The following is a 17,003-nucleotide window of genomic DNA, read 5'->3' on the forward strand; positions in this document are numbered from 1 at the left end:
ATTGTAGCAATAATCAGCTTGTAAACCTGAGATGTCTTGGCAGCTTTGATGGGGTGGGAATCATGGGGATGATACTGACAAACAGCTTAGGTCATTATTGCATGCAATTTAATGAAAACACATATAGTAAAAAATCAAGTGTATGCTTTAGATTGTGTGCATGTGTGTAGAGATATGCATGCTCTTTACATTGGTGCATCGGACTGTATGTGTGGTTACAGATCTTGTGTTATATCCCACCAGTGTTAATGTCGAAGAAAACGTTGACGAGAAATTTACAACCTTTTATTTGGGATGAAAATGTATGATTATAAAAAGTAATGTCAAATGAAAACTACGACAAAATGTATTCATTTCTGTCAACGAAAAATATTTGAAAGATGTGAAATGACAAATGAGCTAAATTACTGTTTTTAAGTCATATTCATTCTGCATGAGTCATACATTGGTAGAGCCTATTTAATAAAAATGTAATCTCTGATACTCCAAAATATCTTCCTCAGAAGTTGGTTCAGCTACTTCACCTGTTGCACCTATAAGCAGCATCTTGTATTTCAGTAACATTATGTCTTTGCTAGAAACGTTAGCTAATGTTACAGGTTCTTGAAAGGAGAGAAAGTAAGATTCATAGACTAAATTCACAAACAAACATGCAGGCTAACACACCAAAATTTAGAAAAAGATATTGTAAGCTAAAGTAACATTATCAAGGGATGTGGATGTAACAATATTTTAGTCAGCTGTCTTTCGTGTTGCATCAGTAGGAATAAAGTCCAGGATTACTATGCTGTCTGCCATTTAACTCTCCCAGTTGATGTTCGCTACAGGATTACTGCGTTAATGTTATTCAATGTTTTAGCTTTCATCTCAGGTTAAACCAGAATCAGAATACTTACAAGACAAACAAGAAAAGTAGAAATTCATGACAAAAATGAGACAAAAATTTCAATGATTTCACTGACTGATTGTTTTTGATAACTAAAACTAAATTAAAGCAGTAAATAAATGACTTAAAATATGACTAAAACTATACATTTATATCTCTACTTTGGAAAATGTGCACTGTGTGGTCAGATCAGTATAAAATCAAGTCTCATGCATGAACAAAATTAACATGTGTACTTCGCACCTCATTTCCAACATTCCTATTCATTTCAGATATTCCCAGGTCAGCTCTCCAGACAGGCAGCATTGTCCTTTTTTTAAAGCAGCGTTCACAAATTGAGATGTTCTCACCGCAGGTCTGTGTTGGAATCAATAAGTGGCACCTTGCTCTGTGACTGGCGCAGCATCAGGCATTGTATTCACTTGATGTACTTTACGGGCATGTTGCTCTCTGGATGGTTCTGATGGTCCTTTTGTTGTTGGCAGAGGATGAGCCCCCTTGCAGCAAAGGGCTGACGCCGGCGCATGCAATATGCATGAAGCTATTGGACAGTGGAGGAGGAAGTGAACACGCGTACTGCATTTTGAATACAAATGCTTAGGGAGAGTATCGGCTGAATGTGGAGCACTTAGTTGACCACCCAAGGCTCTTGTTTCCTGGTGACCAGCTGATTCTACTAAATGACTCGCTATGATTCTGAGCACCAGCAGTGCTAATAGTGAATGAATGATATCTGCTGGAATAAAAGTGTGGACCTTTTTAAATGGAGATATGTCAATTTCAATTACACAAAGGCCCTTTGCTCAGTTAAACGTGCACTACAGTATGTGTGTCTGCATTAGTCTAGGAATGAATTGCTTAATTCATCAGTGGAATAATGTAGAGACACTATAAAATTAGTTTAAGTAATGAAGACCTCCAACAAGAGCACAGCCGCTGAAATTCGTTTTTACCTTGTGTCCATATGGTCAGCTTTGACAAGAAAACACCTGGATTTCTATACGGCATAAAAAAAGAGAAAATGAGCTGATATTCCTATGTAGTTTTAAAGCTTTTTCAGTGGCAGATTGTTGGAATGAAAGGCAGAGAAATGGCTTCCTAAAAGTTTATTATCCTAGGTGAAAAGAAAGCAAAAACTATTGACTGAAAAGGCAAAAATGGTTTTGTGGATGGAAATTCTATAAGAAATACAGTTTTATGGGAACTTATGGTTTAACATCAGCATTTACCTTATTGTGAGGTATAGAAGTTATCTAGATTGTGGTTATATTTGTTAAGTTATATCTTGGCAACCTGGCATCAAATGCTTTTGCAGATGCATCTTAATTTGTGTTGTGTTTATATTTTATATTACTTTATTTAGGCAAAGTTTTTGATTGGCTGGCAACAGTTAACTTTGGCTGTTGTTAAATGGGGATAAAGGTTTTGCTTTAGTTTTGGTAGCAAAACTGATGATTACTTATTATGTATTGATGATGCAAATATGATACACATGACACCCTTAAAGTAGGAGTTCAATATTTCCAAAATCTCTTGGTAGTGCTGTCACTTCAAAATGAACTTCAAACAAATTAGACCCCACACGTAATTTGTTCTACTTAATTCAAATGCAACCCACGTAGCTGAATCATAAACTACACTGCAGAATTAACAAGGTTCCATTCATTTGTGGTGTATTGTAGTATAGTACAGTACTGTAACATAGTTCCATTTGACAACATCAGTACTCAATCTCAACTTCATTAATGAATTTCCCATCTATAGTGTTGAGTCCAAAATTCTCACATACTTCTCAGGTGGTGTCATGTTATGATTAAACTGGACACCAACAGCCTGGTTTACTGATAGTTCAAAGGCATACAATGTGTCAGAGTGATATTGCCAATTGCATGTAAACACTATGAATTTTGAATTTGAACACATTACTGATGGCAATGGTTCGAATGGTACTAGTGACAGCCATAAATCCACAATAAGTACACAAATGTTTACCAGTGTGACACAGTAGTGGATCTACAGTAGCTGTCTGACTTCCATTGAAACACACTTGCTGTTGAATGTGATTAGGTAGAACTGAAACCTTTTAGCTCTATGGGTAGAGAGATACCAGTGAAAAATGGTAGATTTACAGGGACATCCCTGGATCATTCCACTAATTTCAAATAATTGAAATAAAAGTAAATTTGTGCCTCTTACTGTGAGGCATCCCTGTTACTCACTTGAAAGCAGCAAGACATTATCGACAGTGATGTGGGTCAGAAGCCTCCTTTTAATTAGCCTGTGTTCCTGTCTTGATATTTTCCCTCGTGAAACATTGCCGAGTATATCTCTCGACCCCTCTGCTCCATATAAAATCTCTGCTCATTTCCTCGTCTGCAAAAGTCCACAGGCACTAAAGGACTGAACACAGCCTTGCATTGTGCCTGTGGGCTGTCGGAGACTGCAGAATTTTGGACTACAGAGGTGTTGTGTACACAATGACCTGTCAATGATGTGACTGTCTACTCTATGAATGATTTTCTGTTTTAATTGTAATAGAATTTGAGCTTGAATTGATAACAGATTCTTGTATCTTGTATAAAGGCTCAAAAATAAAGATTTAATCTTAGTGGTACATTTGTCAGAACCAATAAATAATTTTTCAGCTCTTGGTTCAGATTTCATTCACAAACTGCTTCACAGTATTCTCGGAAGAATGAGACCTTTGTGTTTTTCTCCATAGCTCCAGTTCATCAGTGGCAGCTTGCTTACTGCTGCACTGTTGGATCTAATTGGACATCAGGCCTCCAGGGTGAGTGTGAAGCAAGTAACACCCAGACAGAGACATGACCCAGAACCAAAAGGGACCGTTTGACAGATATATTTATATGTGTGTTCTAAGCGAAAGGTTGCAGTGTCTAGATTTCTTTCCATTTCCACGGTGCCTCCACTCTTCCGATGCTCCGACCCTGATATTCTTCAGGGACTGTCTTTTTTCCCCCCTTTTTTTCCTCACTCGTCTCCCATACCGCCGCCACCACCACCGCAGCCGTAGTCACCCCTTCGATTTATTGCTTTGTCTGCCTGGGGAGAATCTTGGCCGGCCCACCGTCCAACAAATCAAGCAGGCGTCCCCCCTCCAGGCAGGAGCAGAGGTCAAATAATGCAGAGCTTCATGTTTTTTTATGAGGGAGGTAGAGGAACACCGGGCGCACTGACACTGTATAAGTGACTGGGATGTGATCACGTCTGCCGAAATGCCTCCAGCTATTTGACATTGTAGAGCAATACTTGCAAGATGAGAAATTTCACACGATGTGATAAGATGAACTTTATTGATCCTTGAGGGGAAACTGGGTCATTTCGGCAGCAAATGCTATGTGGGCTGGAAACCAGAGTCGAAGGGTAATGACAAATGTAAAAGCAAATTTTTAGAAATTCAGACATTCCACAAATAGGTTGAAAGGAATTTCATGGATTCTGTTCTCAAAGGTAGACTACCCCTTACAACATTCAATAGTCACTCTCGCATGAGGGAGAAAGAAGTTAGTATTATTTTACTACCTCAAAAGTGTTCACTAAAGATGGCTAATGAGAAGGCTAACAGGTTTTGTGTGCTCTAAAGCTGCTCCAATCACAATTTTTATATTAGCAATGGATCAAACGACTCTGTGAAATGTGAAAAGAGCCGCTCGCAGTGACGAACATGCAGAGCATAATTCAACTCTGCAGTTACCATCAGCTCTACATAGTGTTTAAAGGATAGGTTGACAATTATATTTAATGTATTAAAACAATAGTCAGATGCTTAAATGAAAAATGACATGTTTGTCCTGGTGTAATCAGCTATAAATGGCCAGATATTAGAGGTCTCCACTAGTGCAACATATACAGTACAAATGTTATTACATTAATGAACCCATTGTTGGAAAATATGTGGATTGTGATGGTAATATTCAGGTTTCTTTGTATTATAAGACATGTATTTAAGTTGGGTGGCACAAAATTCATTCAGAATTACCACAGTTTATGTACAAAGCATATTATACATTGTAGATCTTTTATATTTGTGTATTTTAAATAACTACTGATGATCTGTCAATACTTTTGTAGTGTTACCCCTCAACTTTGTGTTCTTGTGTCTAATTGAGTGAGCCCATCCTCCTGTGTTTACTCATACGCAGTGAGGTGAACGTGAAATCCAGCCCTGATGATACTGAAACGCCGCGTGAGTGCACGGCTTCGGCTTCACGGGGGACTGCTGGCTGAAATGTCACCTCCTTAGAGAAACAGACAGGTCTTATTGTGGCAGGAGCTCTCTGTGTTCTGTCTGTCCTCCCTCTCTTCCCTACTGCTTCCTACATTCATGCCTTGCTGTGCCTCTTTGTGTGTTACGCCTGGTGGTGGTGATGGTGGTGCAGTGGTGGAACAGTTCAGCCTGAATGGGACAAACACAGCTCCAATATGCTCACGTTGGCAAACGGGGCAAAAACTGTCGCCTTTGTCCCCTCTAATTCCCTTATCTTGTGGGCTAGGTGTTGGGGATGTGCCTCTCAGCGCAGCTGGCAGCAGCACAATGATCTCTGCTTATCTGAGCGGTGAGTTAATAACTCAGCAGCCAATTCTCTCTCAGCTCTGTCCACTATTGTCTTCATTCTCATGAGGGCCAAACTATTTTAGGAACAGTCAGAGCACAGAACAATAATTCACCAATTCAACTTATGTGTTGTATCTTGCCATGTACAGGTATACATATTATCACACAATACTGTACAGTTATTATGAGAGAAATAGAAAATATCTTACAATAAAACACACTAGCATTCAGAATTTGGCAGTGTTTGTGGGTATTTCATGCTGTAACTCCCTACATCTGTAGGCTGTTGCCTTGACAACTGACTTACAGAAATGTTTATGTCAGGCTGATATATACTGCACTGTGATATTTGACTTAACATGACCCTTTTCTGTGACTTACAGTATATTAGCCCCTGCCTGTGGCATTGGTTGCAAATATTGCAAATTAATATCATGTGGAAAGAGTTTCACAAATGATGATACTTCAGGAAAACTGCAATACCACCACTGACTGAGAGACAGTAGCTTGGATAAAATACTGTATATGGAGGAGCTGGGAGGTGACCCTCCTTAAGGGTCTCTAAGCAAGACACTGAATCTCTGAATGCTCCTTTGACACTATTCTTTATCTAACCCTGATGAGGTGAAAAGAGGAACACATTTTACCTCAAAGATTAGGAGATCAATACAACATTAAAACCAATTTAAAACCAACATTTGTCAATTGTAATTGTATTTTGACTTGTTAAAAAGATAAAATTCATGCACAAATACAGAAATCAGTTGAGGAAATTAAGAGTTAAGAGAGAGAGGAATGAAGTCATCCTACCTCACTATGGATGTGAAAGTGAAGTCACCTTCCTCACATGGAAGATGAGTTAGATGCCTGTGCGTGAGTATGTGTGTAGGTGGTTGTGTGCGTGCACCTAGTGAAGAAAACGTGAGGAAATGGTGAAGTCATCCAGCTTCTCCAGTGAAGCATGAACACTGCTTGCCTGCAGATGCAGTGCACCAACTGAGCCCCCCTCCTCAGTCCCCCGCCTCCTCTGCAACATAACAGTGTCTGATAACAATGAGCATGGTGGACAAATCAGTGCTGTTTCTCTCCCGGGTATCTCTAACTTTGTCTTGTTGGTTGTTGCATCAGTTTCAGTATTGTCATATTTGGGGTTTATTACCATGTCAGATTGCAGATATTTGCCTTCTACTGAATTTCTGAGGTGAGCCAATTAACATTTTTTCTATTGTCCTGTAAAGTTTTTGTAAATTCTTTTATTCTTTCTTTTTATTTAAAATTTAGACTACAAAGCCATGGCACTGAAAGCAGCTCAGTTCAAATTTGTGTTTTGTTGCATCAGAATCGAGCATAAGCACGGTAGTATCAAACTTGGCTTGCTTGCCAAGTTTTGCAGGGGTTGATTCAAATTCCACCATCTTCACTGTTGACCTCTCGCCACCGCAGAAGCCTGCAGCCGTAATGATAAAAACGTAGGAATTTCAGCTCTGTTTCTAATATTTTACCACATCGCATTTTCGGGAAACACTATAGTTGTACATTTTTGGCATGGAAAAAAAAAGTGGGGTATTGAATGCTGACCTGAAACTTTAGCCATGAAAACAAATCAGTCTGTTAACTCATCCGTACCATCATTATATCCATCATTATAATGTTTAAAAAAAAATTTATTCATGGTATCTACAGTATTTATATCATCTGATCCCGGATTAGGCTAGACCAATTGAACTTGATATTGACTGTAGTCCAACATCATGTACTATTCCAAGATAATCACTGACATCAACCGAAAACCACCAGAGAGAAAGAAAGAGAGAAATAAATAGGGTGAACATTGAAGTTTGGTTGTACATGCATTTTAGTACAAGGGTTCAATAAAACTGAAGTAACACCTACATCATCCCTGCATAAAAATACTTTTAAGCATGGTTGTTTTTGGTCTGAATGTCCACTCATGCAGCAATAAAAAAATAATGTGTTTTGTTTCCTTGATCTGTTCAAACTGGTTTACCATGTGGTGCAACTTTCCCATATGCTGCAATATCATCTATTACACATTTCTACTTCTTAAAGCTGATTATTGCATCTGCTCACTCATTGCATCAGATCTTGAACATCATTTCTCCAGCATTGCCCATTGTTGTATTAGGTTAGGGATGGCACAATTGAATGTGACTTCTATCTAATACTATAGACTGTGTTGTATGTACCATGGATGGTCCATTAACATGCTTTTAATTCTTAACAGTACATATTCTTTGCTGCCTCTCCATAACAATGTGAGACACCTTTTAATGCAGCTCCGCACCAGAGCTAATGTAAAACAATACCTTACTCGGGTGGCTGTTAATTAACCTGAGCAGGCTGTTTAAGTATGAATATTGTCCAGAGAAAAGCACTGAAACAGCCACAGGCTTGAACCGCCTTCTCCTTCTGTCTAGGAAAGCCTGGATGGTCATTTCGCAGGAGATAATACAATATGTCGCTGCACTCCTCGGTTTCCTTGCTCCAGGCGTTTTCCATCACAGCTGGTTGCCCAGACGCTTCCCCTCCTGCTTGTTTGAATGTTGGCTGGACAATTCTGACCCTGAAGCCTTCCTTCCTGTCCTCATCTCCCCCCCCCCATCCTCCTCTGGCTGGTCAGTGGCAGCAGTCTGGACAGAGGAGATGAGGACTGTCTCATTATCACCTCAGCTTCCTCCTGGATCGTTTCCAAACTGGAGCCAGTTTAATTTGTCTGGATGCAAGCTGGAAACAGTCAGCTTTCACCTCTCCGGCTGCATCTGGTGCTCTCTGCTTTAACACCTTCCCTCCATCTTTATAGTCTTATCCCTCTTTCAGTTTGCATCCTTTTCAGTGTAAATGTCCCTTTTTCCAATTTCTATGTTTGCTGGAGTTATTCAACATCTATAGCATTCTTTAGGAAAGTTGTGCTCAGCACTCCTGCTTTTTTATACAGCAGTGCCCTACTTCACATTCACATCGTATCACATGTTCACACTGAGAGCTGCCCAGTATTATTAGTCTTTTACAGCTGGCCACTGGGAGCTGCCCAGTACAGACCAGTTGGGGTGTCACTGCCTTAAACCAGGGACCTTCTAGTTACAAGGCCACTGTCACCTTTGAGGGTCCGATCATCTCTCTCCCTTCTGTCTTCTAAATCAGATTCCTACATCTGCGTTCTAAGTTTTGCTGTTCAATCAGTATTTGACTTCTGTCTTTTTGTTTTTCACCTTTCCATCTTTCTCTCATTGCATCTGTCTGTCCTATTTTTCCCTTTTTTTTGTCTCATTTTCTCTTTTCGTCTGCCTAGTTTATCCCCATATTCCTCTTGCTCTGTCAGTCTCGATAACCCTCTCTTCTATCGCCTAGCTTTTTGGTCTCTAAAACCTTCTTTTTTAATTGGGTTTGTTTTTCCTTTTGGACTGTCTGGCTTTCTCTGTCCCCTTTTCTGTGTGTCTGGGTTTTCCTCGCTGCCTCGGTCTCTGTTTCTCTCTGCAAGTCTGCCAGGCAGAGACAGATACCTCCTTTTAAACCATGTTATCCTTCTGTGCTCATCTGCTGGCCATCTACCAGAACACTACAAAGGAAGAAGCTTCCCCTCTCCTTGATCCTGGATTGAAGAGCATCATTAAAGCATTACAACCCAGGATGATGAGCTTTACAGTGATTATGACAGCGATGTGGTTCATACAGTTCTATAAATGAATGGTTTCTTCAAAGTAAGTACACACATACTTAGGGCAGAACGTTTAGAGCAAAACATCTAAGTGCAATTTTTCACAAATTAAATTGTGATTATTAGACATAAATCTTGTGTCTGCACTGGTGTTAAAAAGAAAAGATAAATGATGAAACAATTGCTTAATTCCATAAAATTAGGGTTTTTGCTGCTAGCCTTACTTGGTTTAATTTGACTGGTAGCTTATAGTTGCTAATGTTAGCTAATGCTAACAAACTTCATAAATACTGCTGTGTAGTTGTTACTCAGTTCATTGACTTCAGGACTCCTCCCTGCTGTTTCACTACTTTTTAGCATTAATCATTAACCTGTAATTACTACTAGTAGCCACAGGCTCAGCAAATGTTACATGGGGTCACCTAGCTGCTTAAGGTCATGTTAGCTTTAGATAGGGTATGAAGAGAATTTAAAGTGATAAAATGATGACATGATATACTTAGAGGTTTTACTGAGAGATTGTGAGAATGTTTACTGTTTGCTCGACAACTAGCTTGCTAGACGTTACCTGTCTGAGAATGATGTGTTGTGATTGGTAGTGATGTTGATCATTTTGAAAAGTATCAAAATAAAGGAGTACTGGGTTTTTTCTTGTGAAATTATTCTTTGACTGCAAAAAACATCATAGCCAATAATTTAAACAGACTTGGCTGTAATCAGCTACAGCTGTGCTGGTTGGCATAAATTGCCAACTAAACTTTCATTTACCTTGTTAAGACAACAAAATTGTGACTCATGCATTTTGAAAAGTGCACTCTCTTTCAAATTGTGATTTTGATATAAAAACACATACAGTATGGAAATAAGTAGGCATGAACTGTATTAGCTAACTAGCCTTGTAGCAACACGTTAGGAGACTTATGACAAGAAAGTCAGTGGCTGACAGTGGCCCCTAGCTGGGTGCAGTGTCTTGCTTAAGGGCATCTCAGTAATGGCTGCAAACACGTAAGTGGAACTAGATTGTATTGGGCAGCTCTGAGTTGTGAATGAGAGTAACTGTGTGAATGTAAAGCAGACTGGTAAAAAAGAGCATACGCTCAGTCGATTAGTGGCTGAATGAACTCCGACCAAACAGACAGATCTGATCTGCTTTTAGCAGACTGCTCTTAATTAATTGAGGCGGTGGCTCATGTTGGTGAATAGTAAACAAAACCTCACTGCTGTTCTGCTTTGGCTGTGCTTGGCTGCTAACCAAATCTGTTCATTTATTCACTGAATTTAGTTGTGGTTCCTTCAATGTGAGCTGCTCTTGTGAGTGGAAGACAATTACTCTGAGAAGTGTTGGTTTTATATGTCATAGGAGATCATGAGATGCAGTAACAAAGACTGTAACCACGGTTTTTTTTTTTTCTCATGGACTCCAACATCCTCACTCTGGTTTTTCTGTCTCCTTCTCTTTCCCTCCATGCCTCCAAGTTAGCATCCATCTCTTCTGTCACACTTTCATCATCTCTTTTAATCCTTTCACTGTCTCTGACACACTCTCTCTTTTCTCTCTCTTCTCTCATTCATTCTCTGACTCGTTCCCTCAGGCCCAAAACCATGTTGGTAGCTGTGTGCATGAAGACAAAAGCGTGTGCTGCATCCCCAACTGCAGCCAACAGCCACCTCGCACCAACAAAGTCTGCTTCTTAAGCCGCCCTTGGAGAATAAGTGAATAGACGTTTATATTTTGCCCAGGAGAATTTTTCTTTTTCCTCTCCTATATGGAGGGCAGTTGAGCCGGAGATCGTCCTCGGTGATTTGCTGCCTGTGAAGAATGAAGATGTGAGAGGTCAGTCGTGTTCAAGGACGATTCTGGACTCCAGCTGCTAGCAGCGATGGGGACTGAAAACATTTTTATTAAGGAAAAAAACAATCAACAGCGCTTGTTCATACAATAGAATAAAGATCTCGTTTTAAAATAAGTATGCACAACGTATAAAAAATGACTTGAAGTTTGAGGATAAAAAATGTAAAAGTAAAATGAAAATTAAGCCAAGATTTTAAGAAATTTGAAATCTGGTGAAAGTAAGGTAAAATGCACATTTTCTTACTTGGCTTGGTTTACAATTGTCACTGTTTGAACAAATGAACACGCACATACAAGCTGAATAAAGAGGTACATCATGCTCCTCTACAGGCTTAAATGGAGTGTGAGCATGTCGAGGAGGACCAGCAGTACATCACAGCCTGACTAATGGAACACTACACTCCTGAAGGGTCCTCAGCCCCGTCCCGTCTATCACCGCTCCTCATCCCTCCACAGAGGACTCTGGGTAGAATTAACAGAAAGGACTGAAATCTCTCATGTGAAATAACCAAAAATGTACTTAATCAGTAAAATGTGTGTTAATCAAGGACTAAATTGCTCATAGTAAGACAAATCAGCTTTAAGTAATGGCATCCAAAGCTTTATTCAGTTTAAACCAAATCCTACAGTGGCCCCTAACGATAAAGTACAACAGTGAAAAAAAAACCTTAAGATAAATACTCATACAAAAATTAATGCACACAAATATATTTCAAATTCCATAATGCTACAAATACCAAAACAAGAAACAGCTGCATATGGTAAAATGCGCAGGAAAAGTGAAATGCTACATTTTTGTTCAAACAAGGACTGTGGATTTTGTCCCCCATCACTAACATTTTAAGTGCATTAGGAGGGGATCTAGTAATGGTCAGTATGAAGGAGGAGTGATGACATCGAGCAAAGCCCTTAAAAATACTCAGATGCTTGGAATAATTGTCTTAAAGGGGTTTTCTGCAGAAAAAATCCTCATTAAAAATCCACAATCTGTGAATATACAATTATTTTTCCTTTGAAAAGCTTAATTGCCTAACACAAAAAGTGTCTCGTACTTCACTGAAAGTCCTTCCGTCAGTGTATGTGCACTGGAGGCTTCCAGTTTCCACATCACACTTGTGTGATTTGCATACTGGTCCATGACTGGCTTACAAATGAGTTGTGATGTCACCAATTATGCTCATAGGTGTATGTTTTAAACTCAGATTTTCAGTGAGCATAGAGAAACTTTCCCCCTTCAGCAGATTCACTTGAAAAAAGCCTTTAGTGTCAAACTGCACATACATGAGGTAACAATGAGACTAAACACATTTTGACTGGAGGGGAACTTTAATATTTGTGCTTTCATTTTTAAATTTTGTTTGTGTTTTAGTGTTCATTTTTGACTTCTCTGAATGTTTTTCACTTTTGTATGTCTTTTTTTTATTTTTGTGAAGTGGATTCTTCTTGTTTTTGCTTTTGTAAAACCCACTGAGCCGAGGGGCAGCCCAACATGCTATTGATCACAGTGGGTCACCCCTGTGTTGTTGATGAGCATCATTGAACACTGTGGTGTTTGCATGTCTACCGGCTTTAGATTATCGTCGGCATGTGATGAGGACATCTGCATGCCGATCAGTAGAAGCCTCTAAGCCTCCATTGATTACCAATGGAGCGCCACACTGTAGCAGGTTTAAAATCTGATCACTGGCGTCTGATGGTGTTTGTTCACAGGATTGCATCTGTTTGCTGTAATTACCAATTATGGAGGAAAAATGACAATATTACATGGAGATTGCTACTGATTTCAGCATCACTGCAGCAGGTATATCTAGGTAATGTGTTCACCCAGCAGTTTGAAGGTACTGATGTAAAGTGATTTGCTGTTCTCTGTAGTCTGTGCATCACCAGTTTTGTGTTGACCCAACACGGACTTGCAGTAGCCATTGGAGAAGTCATCCTTGCTGCCGATAGTTACTTTATATATATATATATATATATATATATATATAAATATATATATATATATATATATATATATATATATATAGTACTTTGTATTTTTACTGGACACACACACATACACTTTGTGTATACATAATGGGCTCTGGTCATATGTAACTAGCTTGGTTTACCCAACTGACTAACTGACTCCAAATCTGAAAATATTCAATTTGGAGAACTGGATATTTGTAAGTTGCCACCAGCAAATGTTTGACATTTTTGTTTAATACAAGACTCAAACAAAGTTATTTTTCCATCTTAAATTATAAAACATTATATATATTTTAAAACAAAACTGTTAAGCAAGAAAGGAAAGCAAACACTATGACTTGAATTAAAGGTTAATGTGCCAGTGCCAAAAAACTATAGAAATTACACCAAAATTTCAATAGTTTTTGTACTCATCTACAGCTGCTATGTGTTTTTTGTGAGATTTGGATATAAAACTGTTGATATTCTGTATTTTTCTTGTCGGCAAATCCCATGAAAAGACCAAAACCAACAATAAATTGACGAAATTGCCTGTTTATCCAAAGCCCTCTGTTTCCAGTCTCTATTCTAGTCTCTATTCTAGTCTATGCTAAGTTAAGCAGCTGCTTGCTGTAGCTTCGTATTTGGTTTAAAGACATGAGAGTGGTATCAGTCTTATCTAACTCTTGGCAAGAAAGCAAATAAGCTTATTTCCCTGTACTGTAATTTCTTTAATCTACAGCTGAAAGTAGTCCTCAACAAATGCACTGTTTACTGTTGTGAATGTAATGCTTACCTACAGGGCCCAGCTGTTTTAGTAAATAACTGAGCCATTAAACAAATTAACTATATGTTTGGGATTAATTTTTAAAGATTTACATCTTAAGTAGGAATTAGGCCCAAGCTAATTGGTACCTGAGTTGATCATTGCTTGAGTACTTGAGTACTTGAGACTAACCCCTTGTTGGTATTAGACTTTTCATGGGATTGGTTGAGAACAAGAAAAATATACAGAGTAAAGTAGTGGCAGCCTCATTATTCAGTATTAAGGAAAGATTTATAAAGTAAAAATGAATAAGTAAAAATGTAAACCTAAATATCAGCCCCCTGACAACTAAAGTGAGTATAAAGCTGCATTTTCCCAAACTGATCCTTTGAAGGAGGGGCACAAGTGCAGTAGGAGTTCAATAACCATCCCCAGACAAAAAATGACATTTACAATCACTGCTACATCTGAACATTTATCACGTCTGCCTTGATGGCTCTCAAAGCTGTCAGCGAATCCTGATGGGTCACATTTGGGCACAGTGAATCCTAATCAGGCAGAAATGGTAGATTTCCAAATGGACTGGCTCACACCTTCCTTTTAGCTGCGAGCGACAGGTGAAAGATCCTGCTCACAGTCAACAGATTGCAGCAGGTGTGTTGCTGCGGATGGATGAGTTTATGGGCTCATCGCTGATTACACAAGAGAGTACGAGAGAGGGGCAGACAGAGGGCATGGAGGGGGTGTAGAGGAAATCATGCTTATGTCCTTCAGTGTGTGTCTGTGTGTTAGAGAGGGACAAGGGGACAGAGAGAGAAAAATGTGATGAGTAGGTGAAGAAAAAGCACTTCAGTGCATTTGAGTGAAAGTGATGAGAACTTTCTTTTTTATAGCAGTGTGACTCTAGGGACAGCAATGTCGGTCAGTCCATCACTTTGGTCCAGACTGAAACATCTCAACAGCTATTGGATACATTGCCATTAAACTTAGTACAGATATTCATGGTCCCCAGTCAATAAATCATGCTGACCTTGGTGATTCCCTGACCAACAGGTTGACATCAGTAGTTCATAGTGAAACAAAAAGCAAATATTGCATGGATTGCCATGAAATTTGGTACACACATTCAAACCCACGTCAGGATGAATTGTCCATTTTAATTTGTCCAATACTTTGGTTTATGACTAAATACCAGCAAAACTGACACACCCATCAGCCTTAACTGTACTTTGTGTTTAGCACTAATTAGCAATTGTATGCATGCTTACATGCTAAACTAAAGCTGGAATAATGGTTCTCGTGTGGCCATTCATTTTTTTACTAACCATAAAGAGAACCATAAATCCTCAAATCCAGCTTAAGATGGCAAACATGGTAAAGAAATCTGCTAAACATCAGCATGTTAACATTGTCAGTGTAAGCATGTTAGCAAGCTGACCTAAGTGTTTAGCTCAAAGTACCGCTGCCCCCAAGTACAGCTCTACAGAGCTGCTAGCTGCTGTAGGCTTCGTCATGTTTGTGTTTAACTTTTATCAACTTGACTTTTGTCTTAATATGTTAAATGGCTAATTTGTACTTTCCGTTTTTATCTAAATGTTCAAGTAATTGTGAAAGTGGAGGACTGCAAATGACCTATTAAAAATGCCAAAAATAGCAAATAGACTCAAGTCTTCTGATTTGTAACTTTTCCCTATCTTCTCTTGACTGTCACAGCTGTTATCTCTCACTTCACCCTGCCCTTTCCTGCCCAGTGTATCACGCTATTACAGCCTGTCTCCCTGTTCCTGATACCTGTCTGCAGTACTATTCTCATTCATGTCACTGCTACAGCAACCTTGTATTCAAGGAGGCACAATACAGTTAATCATATATAAATAACCTGCATGGCAATAAGGTCAGAGTGAATGGCTGGATAAAGATGTATTCTCCCGCTACTAAGTGGTGTTTCCTGGTGCTTTGAAACAGTTACACAATATTTGAGAGTTGCTCAGTACAACCTAGTGGGTCTGTCTGTCGGCTGGTCTGTTAGTTCTGCACTTTGGTCAAATCTGAAATATATCAACAACTATTGGATGGATTGCTAAGAAATTTGGGACAGACATTCATGTCCACCTCAGGATTAATTGTAGAAGGTCAAAATTTCAACTTCTCTGATACTTTTGTTTAATGATTGAATACTTACAAAACTAATTTCCCATCAGCCTCAGCTGTGCTTTGTGTCTAGTGCTAAAAACAAGCCCCCAGGAAGAGTGCCAGGCATTGAAGCCAAGTTGACATAGTGGCAAAACTGTGTAATTACATCATGTGATGCTATTGGGCCCCAAAAGATTTTTCCCATAGACTTACATTGTGAAAGAGACGTTTACAAATCAGCAGATACATTTTTTTGAGCGTCACAAGCTCCTTTCACTATCAGAATTTGATCCATTCATTCTGATCGCATTTCATGGCTTTATTGGTTTCATGCGCCACTGAACAGCTTTCATAGGAATGAATGGGACCCTGTGTCCAATTCTGTATCCAGTTCTCTTTATACACCCATGGCTAAAAATGGTAGTATGCTAACATACTAAACTAAGATGGTGACATGGTAAAACATTATACTTACTCAATATCAGCACATTGGCATTGTCATAGTAAGCATGTTAGCATTTAGCTCAAAGCACTTAGTCCTGAGAGGAAACCTTTGTTGATTATAGATGTCACTTCCATTGCTTGCTGCATTGTTTCTCTTGGCCAGCACATCTTTGCCAGCTAGTCATATTATGTCAAGGTGAACTGATCCAACCAATGCTGAGCGGAACAATTATTTTCCCATTTTGCTGTGGTTATTGATCTTTTCGTCTGTTCAGCAGAGTCAAGTCAAAATGGATTTACCATCAGATTATATGGAATGAAGTCCAAAAATTCTTTGGGGAGGTCATTCAAGTAGATGAAGGGTACGGATTTTTTCGTTCCTCTGGAGCTCCTATATTTGATCTCCCCACTCCCCCTAGAGTGCAGCGTCTGATAACAGTCCGGTGGCTGTTGGATACGTCATGGTATCCATCATGATCTAATCATTACCAGCAATATGCTGTCAGTCAATAGAGAAGATCTCAGAGGTAAAGCTCAAACACCCAATCCAGAGGAGCGTCTTTGAGAATATCATTAAACATCATTGATAGAATCATGAACATATTCAACACCCTTTGGTTTCTTGAAGAGCTGGATGGGATTCAAATCAAATCTTTTAGTGACTGAATTCAGATTTTGTAGAAATTCTTTCTTTATATGTTGACCTTATTTACAGCATTG

The 17,003-nt window shown here is 39.1% G+C and overlaps 1 long non-coding RNA gene across 3 annotated transcripts in view; it reads left to right on the forward strand.

Annotated features, from left to right (window-relative positions):
• LOC137176080 (uncharacterized) overlaps window positions 1-12,915 on the forward strand; it is a 57,757-nt gene extending 44,842 nt beyond the window's left edge. Inside the window, exons 2-5 of one of the 3 annotated variants that reach the window (XR_010925796.1) lie at window positions 3,609-3,677; window positions 5,401-5,463; window positions 10,731-10,972; window positions 11,321-12,915. This is a non-coding gene — a long non-coding RNA (uncharacterized lncRNA). The other 2 variants (XR_010925797.1, XR_010925795.1) reach the window with 2 other exon arrangements.
• The last annotated feature ends 4,088 nt before the right edge of the window (window positions 12,916-17,003 follow it).

Source organism: Thunnus thynnus, chromosome 23 (genome assembly GCF_963924715.1).
Source record: "Thunnus thynnus chromosome 23, fThuThy2.1, whole genome shotgun sequence".
Lineage (NCBI taxonomy): Eukaryota > Metazoa > Chordata > Actinopteri > Scombriformes > Scombridae > Thunnus > Thunnus thynnus.